Genomic DNA, 12,784 nt, shown 5'->3' on the forward strand with positions numbered 1-12,784 from the left:
AGGAACTTTTTGTCCTTCCTCCTAAGCGTCAAGTCTGCCACCCATGCTGGAGATGCTGCCCACGTTGCCAGGGCTGCTATTCCAAGTGGACACTGGCTCCTGCAGTGCCCCCACATCCTGGGTAGCTCCTGCCAGGGCTCCCCACCAGGCTGCACTGGTGGGCCTGGCATTTGAATCCTCTTTTCTTTTATCTTCTGGAGCTGCTGTTCTGGCACATGCAAGTCATCACAGAATGTTTTCATGCTGGCGCACTTTCCCCTCCTGACAGAGGTGGGCTGTGACTCCTTGCCGGTTGTCAGGCGCCTTCTCCTCAGTACTCCCAGACTCCCTGAAACTGCTTATCTGCTGGAGAGAGGATGTGGGGCGGGCAGTGAGTTCTCCGCCTCTCGGCCCCCAGGACCCCATCAGATGCCTGGCCCTTGGGAGTAGCTGGCTGTTCTTGTCTGTCCAGTGGCTTCAGAGTGTCTGAGGAAAATGTGAGAATACAGCCATAACTAGGTACTGTCCAGCTCCGTGCCAACGTTTCTCTGTTTCCAGGACACAGGGTGTTGGGGAGAATCCAGTGCTAGTTGTTGCCACAGCTCTGGACAGAGTATGGAGTAGGCAGCCAGATCCCTGCCGCATGGGGAAGAAGGGAAGGTGGAGGTGGTTGATGTCCACACCCAGCGCTGTGAGCTGTGCTCCTGAGCGTGGGTAGATTGGGGACAATTTGCCTTACAAGGCTGTTTCTAGTAGCTCTTTAATTTTTCGTGTTAAGATATAATTCTCGTGTCATAAAGTTTGCCATTTTCAGTACTGTATGCAATTCACTGGTTTTTAGTATTCACAAGGTTGTACAACCATCACCACTATCAAATTCCAGAACATTTTTATCACTCCCCCCCCCGTACCTATCAGCAGTTACTTTTCATTTCTTCTGTTCCCTGAGGAACTCTAATTTTTCGCTGTTTCTCTCACACACACCCCCTCCTTTCTGTCCTCTCTCGGTTTGTGCGTGTGAGTGGGGTGGTACTGGGATACATGGCTTTCACACTGAGCTACATCCTTGGCCCTTTTACATCTACTTTTTAAAATTTTCAGATAGGATCTTGCTGAGTCCTTAAGTTTTTCAGGCTGGGCTCAAACTTGTCAGCCTCCTGCCTCAGCCTCCTAGAGTGATAAGATTACAGGTGTGTGCCACTGAACCCAGCCTTCACTGCTCTTTACTACAAGTTGCCAGTGGGAAAGACTGGTCAGTCACAAAGTCCTGGAACCTCAGAGCTGAGGTGGGGCTGAGGGAAGAGGCATAGACCCTGGAAATCGTATTTACTAGCTGTGTGGTTTTTAACCTCTCTGTGCCTTGGCTGTCTTCACTGTTAAATGAGGCTCATCACTACCTATTTCTTCCCTCATTGGGTTGTTTGTAAGGAAAAAACAAGGTACTGTAAGAAGACTTTTTTACCTTTAAGACTTTTGCCTGAATCATTATTATTTAATTCTGGGAGGTATGAGTTATTATTAACCCAGTTCAATACATAAGGAAAACTGAGGTACAGTAGACACTTGACTTACAAACTCAATTCATTCCTGAGGGCTCTTTGTAACCCAAGTTGGTCAGTTGAAGGCTCAGGCTCCTCTATACAGCCTTCAAAGTCTCTGTCCTGTACACAGGCAGATCTCAGTGTACAGGATTTCTCAAAGAACCCCACACAGGAAAGGATGTTGTGATATTCCTTCCAGACCTCTTTAAGGGTTCGATCTGTATCTACCATCTGGAAGCACAAGCAGCCTGCATTTGGGTCCTATCTCAAGACTTTGGTCATACATTAAAACTAAACTGCCAGTCATAACCCAAGTTGTTTGTGTGTCAAGCTGGTTGGTCATAATTTGAGGGTCCACTGTATGGACCCTGTTCAAGACTACACAGCCTCGTGTCCTGAGTGTCTACCTTCTTCCCAGGGCCCCTGTTTACCAGTAAGAACATTTCCTCCCCAACCGCCCAAGCCGACTTCTCTTCATTTCCCTCTGCCAGAACTGGGGCTCACAAACCGGTTGCTGTATCTGTCTTGGGACGGGAAAAGTTTTGCCACAATTGGCTCAGGATCTACTCCTGAAGGGAGGGGTCACCTCCCCCTTCTTAACCAAAATTAGGATCTTGCTAAGAAGGGAGAAATAGATTTTGGGTGGACACACGGTATCCACTAAGACCAACAACTGAGCTGAGGTTTGACCCATTCTTCTCGGGTCAGTGGCTCTGGGTTTAACCACAGCTGCGTGGCCTCTGCAGCCCAGCACATAGTAAGCACTCTGGGAATTATTTGTCAGTCCATTAAAGTCTACTTCCTGCCCCCGCTTCCATGTATTTTTATGACCTTCTGTTGGTTTTCCCTAGCTCCTATAAATATTTCCAGGCCACTGCCTGAACTCCCCTAGTTATGAGAAACTTAGTACCTTACCAGGCATTTCCTTCTCCTCTTTGACTATTAAGTGCCATGACCACATTTGATTATGCTTTTGGGTTAATTAGAACAAGATCTACTTTGTGTGCAAAAAATATCATTTTAGGTGACATAACATGTTGTGATTTAGATCTAAAAAATCCCCCAAAGTCTCATATGTTCAGAGATGGGGCTTTTGGAAGGTGACTAGATCATGGAAATGCTATACTCTTCAGTGGGTTAAGCCATTGATCAGCTCATGACTATCAGAGGTGGAGCTGGTCAGAAGAGGGGGTCACAGGGATGTGAGCTGGAAGAGTTATTCTTGTCCCAGGCTCCTCCCTTCTCTCTCTGCTTCCTGGCTGCCGAAGGCTGCCTACCTTTCCTCCACCACACCCTTCTACCGTGCTGCTTCTGCCTTGGAGCCATCTACCCATGGACCAGTCCTCTGAAACTGGCAGCCAAAATAAACCTCTCCTTCCTTTAAATTGCAGTATTTGGTGCTTTGTCCTAGCAATGGGAAAGTGACTGATACACAGCGCTTAGGTTCATAGCTTGGGACGGCACCTGTGGGCAAGCACATAGCACCCTTATTTTTGGATGAATGAAGCCTTGCTGGGGAATGCCCCCCAAGGTCAGTGCCTTCATATGCAGCACAAACTCCACAGCTGTCTTGGGACATCTTTTCCATTAAGGATCTCTGCAATAAAGGTTTTTAATGTGCTCAAACCTCTGCCCTCATTGGCATTGGCAGAGAATTGGAGGTTGGTGCTCAAGTTCTTCAGACCTGGGATGTATGGTAGACTACAATCCCATTTCCTGCCAGGACATGGTGCAATTCTCTCTCATTAGAAGGAGGTAGGTGTAGGGAGGAGAGTCCAGCAGTACCGTCTTTCCTGCCTTTACCTCCTTCTCTCACTGTTTGGGAGATGAAGGATTCTGCTCCGCCTGAGATCACCTGGATAGGAATGACAGAGAGGCTTTCTTTATTCCCAGCAGTTAGTAGAGCCGTACTGTGGCATCTCAAGGCTGAGCCATTGCAAGGCTGCTCATCGTAAACTTGGAGAAACACGGGGAGGCTGTTAAGTCCAAGAGGCCCTGGTTTGTGGGATCTTTTCCTTGGAGTAGAGAGTGTCAGTATTGCCTTGGTTAGTTTTCAAATGTGAAAGTGGGTTTCCTTGTAGAAGACAGGAATGCTGAAGTCTTAGCCACATAGGCTGCCAGGTCATGTCCTCTGTGGCTCTTCTGAAAGTGCCCCTAGGTGAGCAGACAGCCTGAGGGAGGAGCCCGTCACCCTCACCTCTGGTATTCCAGCGCTCACATTTCTCATTACAGAGAGTTTTCCTGAAGCGTCCATTTGCCAAGTTTTTGTCTGATAGCTTGGTTTTTCTTTTTGTTTTTGTTTTTTTTCCTTGATTAAGAATCCTGGAGAAGCACAGTGTACAGGAAATGCATTTGCTGACCTTATTATGAGGGGTTCTGCCTGACTTGTGGTATAAGCATGTGGTGCTGTTCTTAACAACTGTTGGACTGATCTGATGATGATGATACTAATGATTCTAATAAATAACAAAACAATATGTATAAGATACTGGGTATTTACCGTGCACCAAATTTTATAGTGTTGGTTTCATTTAGTCCCCATGGCTTCATTTATTTCTTCTCATCTATCACCGTGATCATCACCCTTCTTCCCATTTTCTAGGTGAGAAGATTGAGGCTCCAAGAAGGTAAGTTACTCACCCAAGGGCATTCATGCAGGGTTTTAATTTGGGCCGTCCTCCCTCTAAACATGTGTCTCTACCCTCCCCTCCGTTGATCTATGGATTTTGGAGAATTAATGGCTTTGGAATGGAAACGCTTTTTCAGCCTAGCAAGAAATACAGTAATGACAGTTTCTCGCAGCCCCCCCATACATGGTAAGATTTCCTGAGATACACCTGTGAGGGTTTTAGCTTGGTGTATAACACACTTTCTCTGAGAGCCAACCATGATTGCTTTCATGAAAGATCTCTCGGTTGGAACATTTCTACTAATTTCAAGGTAATAGTTCAAGTTTGGATAACCTTGTGTAAGAGCCTAGCGTAAAAGACAGGCATAAATCTGTGACCCTGTGGAGAAATTAAAAAAGGAGGGCTGTTACGGTTTCCGAGGGTTTCTCTTGCATTACCTTCTGTGTTTATTGAAACAGTGATGGAGGCCTTGAGATGCCAATTTTAACTTCTCAGAGGGAGAAGGTGAGCTGAGGGGACGTGAGGCAGCTTCCGAGGCTCACAGAATTCCTTCCACACCAGTATTCGTCATTGTGACCAAGAGCCATTTTGTTTTCCTTTCCTTTTCTAAGAACAGCAGCCAGAGAGCCCACTCAGGCTTTGTTCCTCTTCTAGAGCTGTCCTGGCTCTTAGGAGACATATCCTTTGGGCCTGCAGCCCAAGCTGAATGCCAGAACTGCTGCATCTGTCACCCCAAGGCCAGGCCTGGGCCTAAGGATGACACTTGCCTGATATTCCCAGGAGACACACACATACACACAGACATTGCCTTTCAGAACTCAGGGCTTGTGGTGGCTGTACAAAGCGTCACAAGGTGACATCTGACATCAGTGTTTTAGCTCACCATTCCTCCCTGGCGCCAGAACCACAGGAAAATGCCAGGGCCTTCACTGAGACTTCTTGCCTGCCCACCCCGCCGCCCGTGGCAGCAGTATCCCAGCACGTCTGAAGGACAATGCAGAACAGATGTGTCCTAGTCCTTAAAGTGACCCTGCCTCTCTGCAGGAGCAGGATCCTGTTTCTCAACATGGAGGGGTCCAATAGTGGACGACTCCCTGCTCCTTTGAGGCCCCAGGTTTGCAGATAGACTGCAAAATCTAGCATCTGTGGGCCAGTTCTCAGTGGGGTCCTGTATCTAAGGCCAGACTAGGCCCTTCCCAGATTGAGACTCTTACTGCTGGGGGCCGGACACCTGCTTTGTTGTCTGAGAGGCCGCGAGGAGCCTGCCGAAGTTCAGACTCCTTCAGGAGGTTGTTCTGGTCCTCAGCCGTGGAGGAGCCGGCTGGACTTGCACCGCTCACCCAGGTGAGCACCCTGAGACCCAGGTTGAACCTTCCCAGAGCTCCAAAGTCCATGTGAACTCCCATTCCTATTGGTTTGCTCACTCAATTGATAAATATGTGCAGAAAACCTACCGTGACTGGGCCAGGGGCTCCAAAAGGTCACATTAGAAAAGTGTTGTCTCTTCCTCTTAGAGCTTCCCTGTGACTGGTACCATGAAAGAACAACTCTTTACTATGGAAAATTTAAAGCATAACAAAAAAGTAGAGCAAATAATGTATGGAACCCCATACGGCCACCTCCAGTTCTAATCATTATCAATTTGTGGCCAATTTTGTTTCATCTCCACTCCTTTCCCATTGTGTTAATTTGATACAAATCCCAGATAGCATGCATATCATTGCATCTACAAACATTTTAGACTGTATTCCTAGAGGACAAGGAGTCTTAAAATTATATAACCATGTTATTAATAAGAAATTGTTAATATTATCCATATCCATTTCCTATTGTCTCATAAATGTAAATATTTTTCAGTTTTGAGTTAGGATCTAATAAAAGACCCACACGTGGCAATTATTGGAGTTGATGTGTTTTAAGTCTCTTTTATGCTACAGCAGTTGGTCCCTGAGGCAGAGTCAGGAAGCCCTGGAAAATCATTACAAATGCATATTCTCCACCCCCAAATCTGTAGGACCAGAAACTCTGGGGGTGGGGCCAGAAATATGTGTTTTAACAAGCCCACCAGAGGATTCTGATGTACATCAAAGTTTGAAAACTTCTGAACTATAGGTTTCCCCTCCTGCCTTGTGTATTTTCCTGTGGCTGTTGCTAGGAGAAACACGGCTCTTGTCTCGTGTGGTTTCCTGCATCTAGGTTTTGCCAGATGGTCACCAGGCATCCGTGAACAGGTTTTTCTGCTTTGTACCCTGGGAACTGAGAAGGCTTTCTTCTCTCACACAGGAGAGGCTGACCTTTGGAGGTGGTCCTGAGGAAAAGGTAGAGTTGGCCTGCTACACAGGTGGGCAGTCTTACAGGCAGGGGACAGTGTGTGCAGATCCCGGAGTCTGAGGAGTCACAGGTGTGTCAGAGTCTGAGGCCAGGTTTGGTAAGGCCAGGGCTGGAGGAAAGGAGAGACCACAGATGGAGATGTTGTGGATTTCAAAGGGCTGAGAGCAGTGGGTTGGACTTAATCCCAGGCAGGGTGGGCATCAGAGAAGGCCCTGACAAGGATAGGAATGTGACCAGATCCCAGTTTTGACCAGGTAGCTCTGACTGAAGGGTGAGTGAGGTTTGGATAGGGCAGGAGCTCTGGTCAGGTTCAGGAGGAGGTTCAGGTTCTGGGGGTGACTCTGCAGAGGAGAGTGACTGTGAGGAACACCAGAAGTAAAAATGGCAAGGCTTGGAGATAGAGTGACAGGCAGGGAGTGTAGAAAATTTCTTACCTGGGAGCAATTAGTATTCCCTTGGCAAAAGAGATGTCTGAGAAGAGAGGTAAGTCTGGGTGATTTGAGAGCTGATCTCACATTGTTGGCAGTAATTCAGCATATTCATTCCTAATATTCCCACTCAAGGGTTTTGATATCACAGGAGTGACTGAAATAGGGAAGGTCCTCCAAATCTGTGGATAGCCACTGAGTCTACTTTTGGGCACATATGGAAATATTTGTCTACCTACCCACTCTTTCATCCTCTATCTATCTATCTATCTATCTATCTATCTATCTATCTATCTATCTCTATCTATCTATCTATCTATCTATCTATCTATCTATCTATCATCTATCTACCTACCTATCTACCACTACTCACTCATCAATCCATCCATCCATCCATCCATCCATTCGTCCAGCCAATAAACCATGTGTCATTCGAGTCCTGTGATATGTCAGAGCTGGGGCATAAGCGATGAAATAACAATTGAGAGAAACCAGGTGGACATACCTCGGGACCACATGCGGGGTAATCTGTTGGAGCCCCTCCAATTGCTGGGTACTGGTGGGCAGGGGCTGCAGTGTGGCTAAGTACAACTCATGAAAACTGTTGGTGTAGAAAGCCTTTCCTCAACTCTCCCAGCTGTTGTCTGGAAACAGGCATAAATCAGACACCTACAAACCAGTCTATGAACTTGGGGCTAAAAGAGAAAAAGTGAAGCGACCACTAACAGTCTGGGGTTGCCGAGACCCGGGATTTCTCTGTCTCTGGGGAAATCCAGCGGCTCCTATTCTCCTCCACTGGGACATCTCATCTCCCGGACAGTTCAGGAGGTGGGAAGAGTAACAGGAAGGCCCAGAGTCATGGGCCTTGTGCAGCCCCCCAATTCCACCTGTGCTTTGTGTTGTGGCTTCTGTCGTGGTGAATGCTCATTTCCATAATTATTATTTAGCATTTGGAAAGTGGTTATTTTACACTCAGAGTTCTTCGTGGAGAGAGAGTCTCCCTGTTGATGCCAATAAAATTTCCATTTTCTCTGGACACCAACCATGGCGATTAAAAAAAAAAAGCCCATAAATTACTTACTGAAATGGAGGTTCAGCTTACATTAATAAATGCATTAGTTCAGCTAGCCATGAAAGCTGTTATAGGGTAATAAAATATTTTTTATTCTCCTTCTCAAAAGATGTTTGCCAGTAACCTACCCATGACCTTGAGCTGATGAATTTTCAGAGGTAACGCTGCAAGGAGAGCCTGTGTGGAAAGAGAGAGGGCTTTTCCTTATGGCACCTGATTTTAGGCCGTTGTCGGCAAGCACCTGTCATCTCAAAGCCCACAGGAAAAAGGAAGTAAAAATATATGGATATTGTATTTTTTAAATTCTAAGGCTCACACCTTAAAAGTCATTTTGAAATGGGCGTTTATTTGATAGGTAGATCTGCAAGCTGGCAAGGAGGACTGTCTGGAGAGAAGACCCTGTCACTTTGTGAGACCACCTGTCCTGTTTCACGTTAGTCTGGAGCTCCGTAGAATAAAGTCTGTCCGGCGGTTCTGCCTTCATCTGTAAAAATGCTGTATTTATGGACCAAGATCGATTTTCCATGTCTCAGAAAGTCTGTCATTCTGCTCACGGCCATTTGCCGACGAATGTCTCTAGCAGAGAAGAGTAACAAGCAAGTTCATGAGTTATGGCTCTCCTTGAGCTTCTTTTAGTGAGACTATTTTTAATTTTAAGAATATCTGCTTTGATTCAAGCCATTAGAGCTGGAAGCAAATAAAAATGTGCCTGAATTTTACATGTCTCCCATTTTATAGCAGGAATCCAGCTGAAGCCTACATTTTAATTCCTGCACTACTAAGGCCAATGAAGAGGATTTAATTAAAAAGTTAAACTAATTCTTTCTCAAAAACCTGGTTCAGGGTTCTCAGCAGTATTATGGCAAGAGACTTGTTGGGCGAGTAATACTTTTATTTTTTTGTCCTTTACATGGTTAAAAAAGATTTTCATTTGTTTATATACCCTCCTGACTGCAAAAATTATTTTTAAAATGACTTAAAGAATGTGTTGGGATGGGAGTTCAAGGTTTAAGAGTGAATCTATAAAACAACCCTTACCAACTTGATTTTTCTTTTCTTTTTTTTGGTGGGGGGGTTGGTTTTTGAGACAGGGCCTCTTTGTGTAGTTCAGGCTGGCCCTGAGCTTACTATGGAGCCCAGGCTGGCCTCGAACTTGCAGCGATCCTCCTGCCTCAGCCTCTCAAGTGCTGAAATTACAGGCTTGCACCACTGTGCCCGGCCATCCAACTTGTTTTTATATTTACTAAACTAAAATAATTGTCTGTACACTATGTGACTGAAGGGATATTAAGTTACCTAAAACTAAGAACCAAGGGAATTAATTTCTCTTTGCCTGAAAATTCTAGGGTCTCTCCCCTTCAGCTACTGAACCCCTTTGTGGCTGATAGTTTGCATTCTTCATATGGTAGGTGTTTTTCTGATTCATGGCATGCACTCCTGAAACCCTTCTGTGTAATGGACGTCCAGGTAACTTAGTGCTTGACATGGACGATGCTTTGGGTGGCCTTTGGGTGACTTAGTTGGGACGGTGGGGTAGGCATCTTTTCACACTCCACGTCGTTTAGCTCTGCCATGGACTGCATTTTCTGGTAAAGCCTTTTCCTTCTCTCTCTCTCTCTCAGCAGTCTTCCTTTACCTCCACAGCTGGGCCTGCGCTTTATTTCTTTCAGCCCCTTTTCTTTCTTCTGAGTCTGTACTGTATCAACCTGTACTTAAGCTGAGCTTTTAGCTTCACACTTCTTTTTAGTTCCCACAGTGTCCGAGTTAGCGTGTGTGTGCTGAGCTGGAGTCTCACTCAGGTGGAGGCGACCCAGGGAAAGTCGTTATCATACTGACTTTACGGAAGCAGCATAAACAGGCCTACAACTAAGTGACGTGTAGTATTTCTTACTGTAGATAATGGCCTGTGTGTAATTGGTGCCAGGGAAGCACACAGTTTATACCGTGTATGCACAGACATTCCATGTGCCATTTCTCTCCTGTTGTCTGTTAGCTCACATCTGTCAAATATTCTCAGATTAATAGGCAGGAATCTGTTGGCCTTTTTGTGTTTAGTCCTCATGATTTACCCAAGGCATGCAAGGTCTTCAGTCTTGCTGAGACTTGTAGGGACAACAGAATTAAACTTTGCACTCTGACCGCTCAGTAGGCTTTCTCATAGTCTTTCCCCTTGAAGGTCTGAACACCACTCTGACATCCTAAATTGTAAAGTACAGAAATATTAACCAGAGAACAAATATGTCACTTCAGGCTTTGTGTATTCCCATGCTGGATTGGTGGACATTAACTGGTGAATAGCTTCAATTTAGAATATATGGATATATAGTCTTGCAGATAGAGGTATACACAATATACAACAGATGTCTATGAAATATTTCTCCCCTGTATCTCCTACGCAGAGACACTATGTCTTAAATTGTCACACAACGTAGCTGAATTTTGCTGTTTAAAAAAAGAGGTATAAAGGGATTTATTAGGCAGAAATGTAGTCCATGAAGCTCAATTGCCTCTAAGCCTGGTAAATCAAACAATTTTGTTTCATGCTGCCCTATATCCAATGGGGTAGGAAGCACGGAGAACCAAAAACTCCTTCCTCCTTGCCCTCGCAGTACCCTGGGAGCCCCAGGAATGTGTTCAGTGTGTGGCTCAACCCATGCTATTTTGCAAGTCTGTGGAACCACCCAGGATATTCCCTGAGAAGGTTTGAGTGATAATTAGAACTGAGCAGCAGCAGGGTGGATGGATTGTCGGTGGATAATAGCTTGTTTGCTAATTGCCAACACCAGATTTTCTGGGCAATTAGACATTTGGTTTCTTCCAAGACCTTCTGTGCAAATGTGGACACATGGCCCTGGGCCTTCCAGGTAGCAGGTGGAGGGAAGGCAGCTCTGGGGCTGGATGGCATCTCTCTGAAGCTGCCCAAGGGGCTGAACTATGACCAGCAGGTCGAAAGGTCATCTGGCTGAGCCCCTAGGTGGAGAGGCACAGTCCCCCCTGTTTCTGTGGAAGAAGCGCCCTTGCGCTGGGAGAGTAGCAAAGATGGTAGAGTTCAGCAGACTGGTTGAGGAACCAAGTTAATTTTTCCATTATGGTCAGAGCATCAGTCTGGGCTCAAGTTAGAGGTCTCACCTCGCATGTGTAAGGCCCTGGATTTGATCCCCTCACTCCTCACCCCCTCAAAGAACACTGGGTCATGAGTTCCAAGAGGAATAGAAAATAATGTTCTTTCTCAGATGAGCAAGTTGATTTTGTGGAATTACAAAATATAATATTTCCTTTCATGTCCAATTTATTTTGCTTAGCATAATTTCTGGTTCATCCATGTTGTAACATATAAAAATGCCATTCTCTTATAAGTATTCTTCTCTTGTATGTATATACCACATTGTGTTTACCCACTCATCTGTTGATGGGTACTTGGGTTGTTTCTCCCTTTTGGTTATTGTGAATAATGCTGTAATGAACATGCATGTACAAGCAACTCTTTGAGTCCCTGTTTTCTGCTCTTTTGTGTAGACACCTATGGATGGGGTTGCTGGGTCACACAATAATTCTGTATTTCATTTCTTGAGGAACTGCTGAAGTATTTTTCTCAATGGTTACACCATTTTACATTCTCACTAGCAATGCAGAAGGGTTCCAATTTTTTAGCATCTTTGCCAACACTTGTTATTTTCCTTTCCTTTTGAAAAAATTGTAGTCACCCTTAGTGGGGTGTGAAGTGGTGTATCATTGTGTTGTTGACTTGTATATCTCTAATAGTGTTGAACATCTTTTCATATGCTTTCTTCTTTTTTGTTGTTGTTTGTTGTTGTTGTTACCTGGGATCCTTGCACTTTTGAGGCAGGAAGCAGCACCACTGAGCTAACTGCCCCTTCCCCGCCTCGCCCTTGTTATGCTTTCTGACAGTGTATGTGTCTTCTCTGAGAAGTGTCTGCCAAGCCCTTTGCCCAATAAGTTGAAGCTTGCCTCTGTAATCAGGTGTCTGTGCACACATCTCACAGAGGCTGGGGCTGAGCCTCCTTGGGAGGAGAGAGGCCATGCACCTGCAGATCAGGGAATCATTGTGCAGATTTGAGTCTTCACATTCTTTCTTTCATGGTCTGTTGCATCCCTTAGCCCATTTGGTAACCATTATCATGATGCTGTTTGAGGTTCCCCTCTGTAGAAAAAAAATTTGCAAGAGCCTGGGATCAACACAGAGGGACTTAACAGAAGTGGCAGATGGAGCCACTCCTCAAGGCCCCCAGAAGCAGACAAGACTTTCCCAGAACTTCAAACCTTCCTGCCCGGTATTAGGCAGTGACTAAGTGGAGTGGGATATGCAGAGCCTGCTGTGGCCCATGGTACCTGTAGGCGTGCAGTATCAGGCCTTCGTCTCCCCTGTGGGGTCACACAGTGGGGTCCTTGCTTGAGTGCTCTGGGGCCCTGCCAGTCCTGGGTAGCAGACAGGAAGGAACTGTGGAGCATTCCAGGACTAACCAGGGCCAGGACACTTCTTCTTGGGGACCCTTCTCAGGGACAGAGCCCTGGCTCTGAGAAGGCTCCAGAGCAAACACCCGTGCTTGAATAATTGCAACAGCATCTAGCTGACGGAAGTATAGTGTTTGTGCTGCTTTGCTGCTTACTCTAGGGTTTGACCTTGTATCTCTTCTGGGCCCCCTTTGCAGGGCCAGGCTTGCTAATCCAGCTGCCTTATTGCTGTGGCTTTTCTCCTGAAAGTCAGAAACCTTCAGTGTCCCTGAAGAGATAAGTTCGCCGTCCTCTGGTGGGGCCCTCCTACCAGAGGGTGAAGGAGGGAAG

The 12,784-nt window shown here is 45.9% G+C and overlaps 1 protein-coding gene across 3 annotated transcripts in view; it reads left to right on the top strand.

Annotated features, from left to right (window-relative positions):
• The window catches only part of Hspa12a (heat shock protein family A (Hsp70) member 12A), a 147,860-nt gene that overhangs the window by 108,534 nt on the left and 26,542 nt on the right, over positions 1–12,784 (top strand). The window lies entirely within an intron of this gene.

Source organism: Fukomys damarensis, unplaced genomic scaffold (assembly GCF_012274545.1).
Source record: "Fukomys damarensis isolate Sample0158 unplaced genomic scaffold, DMR_v1.0_HiC HiC_scaffold_8, whole genome shotgun sequence".
NCBI classification, from domain to species: Eukaryota; Metazoa; Chordata; class Mammalia; order Rodentia; family Bathyergidae; genus Fukomys; species Fukomys damarensis.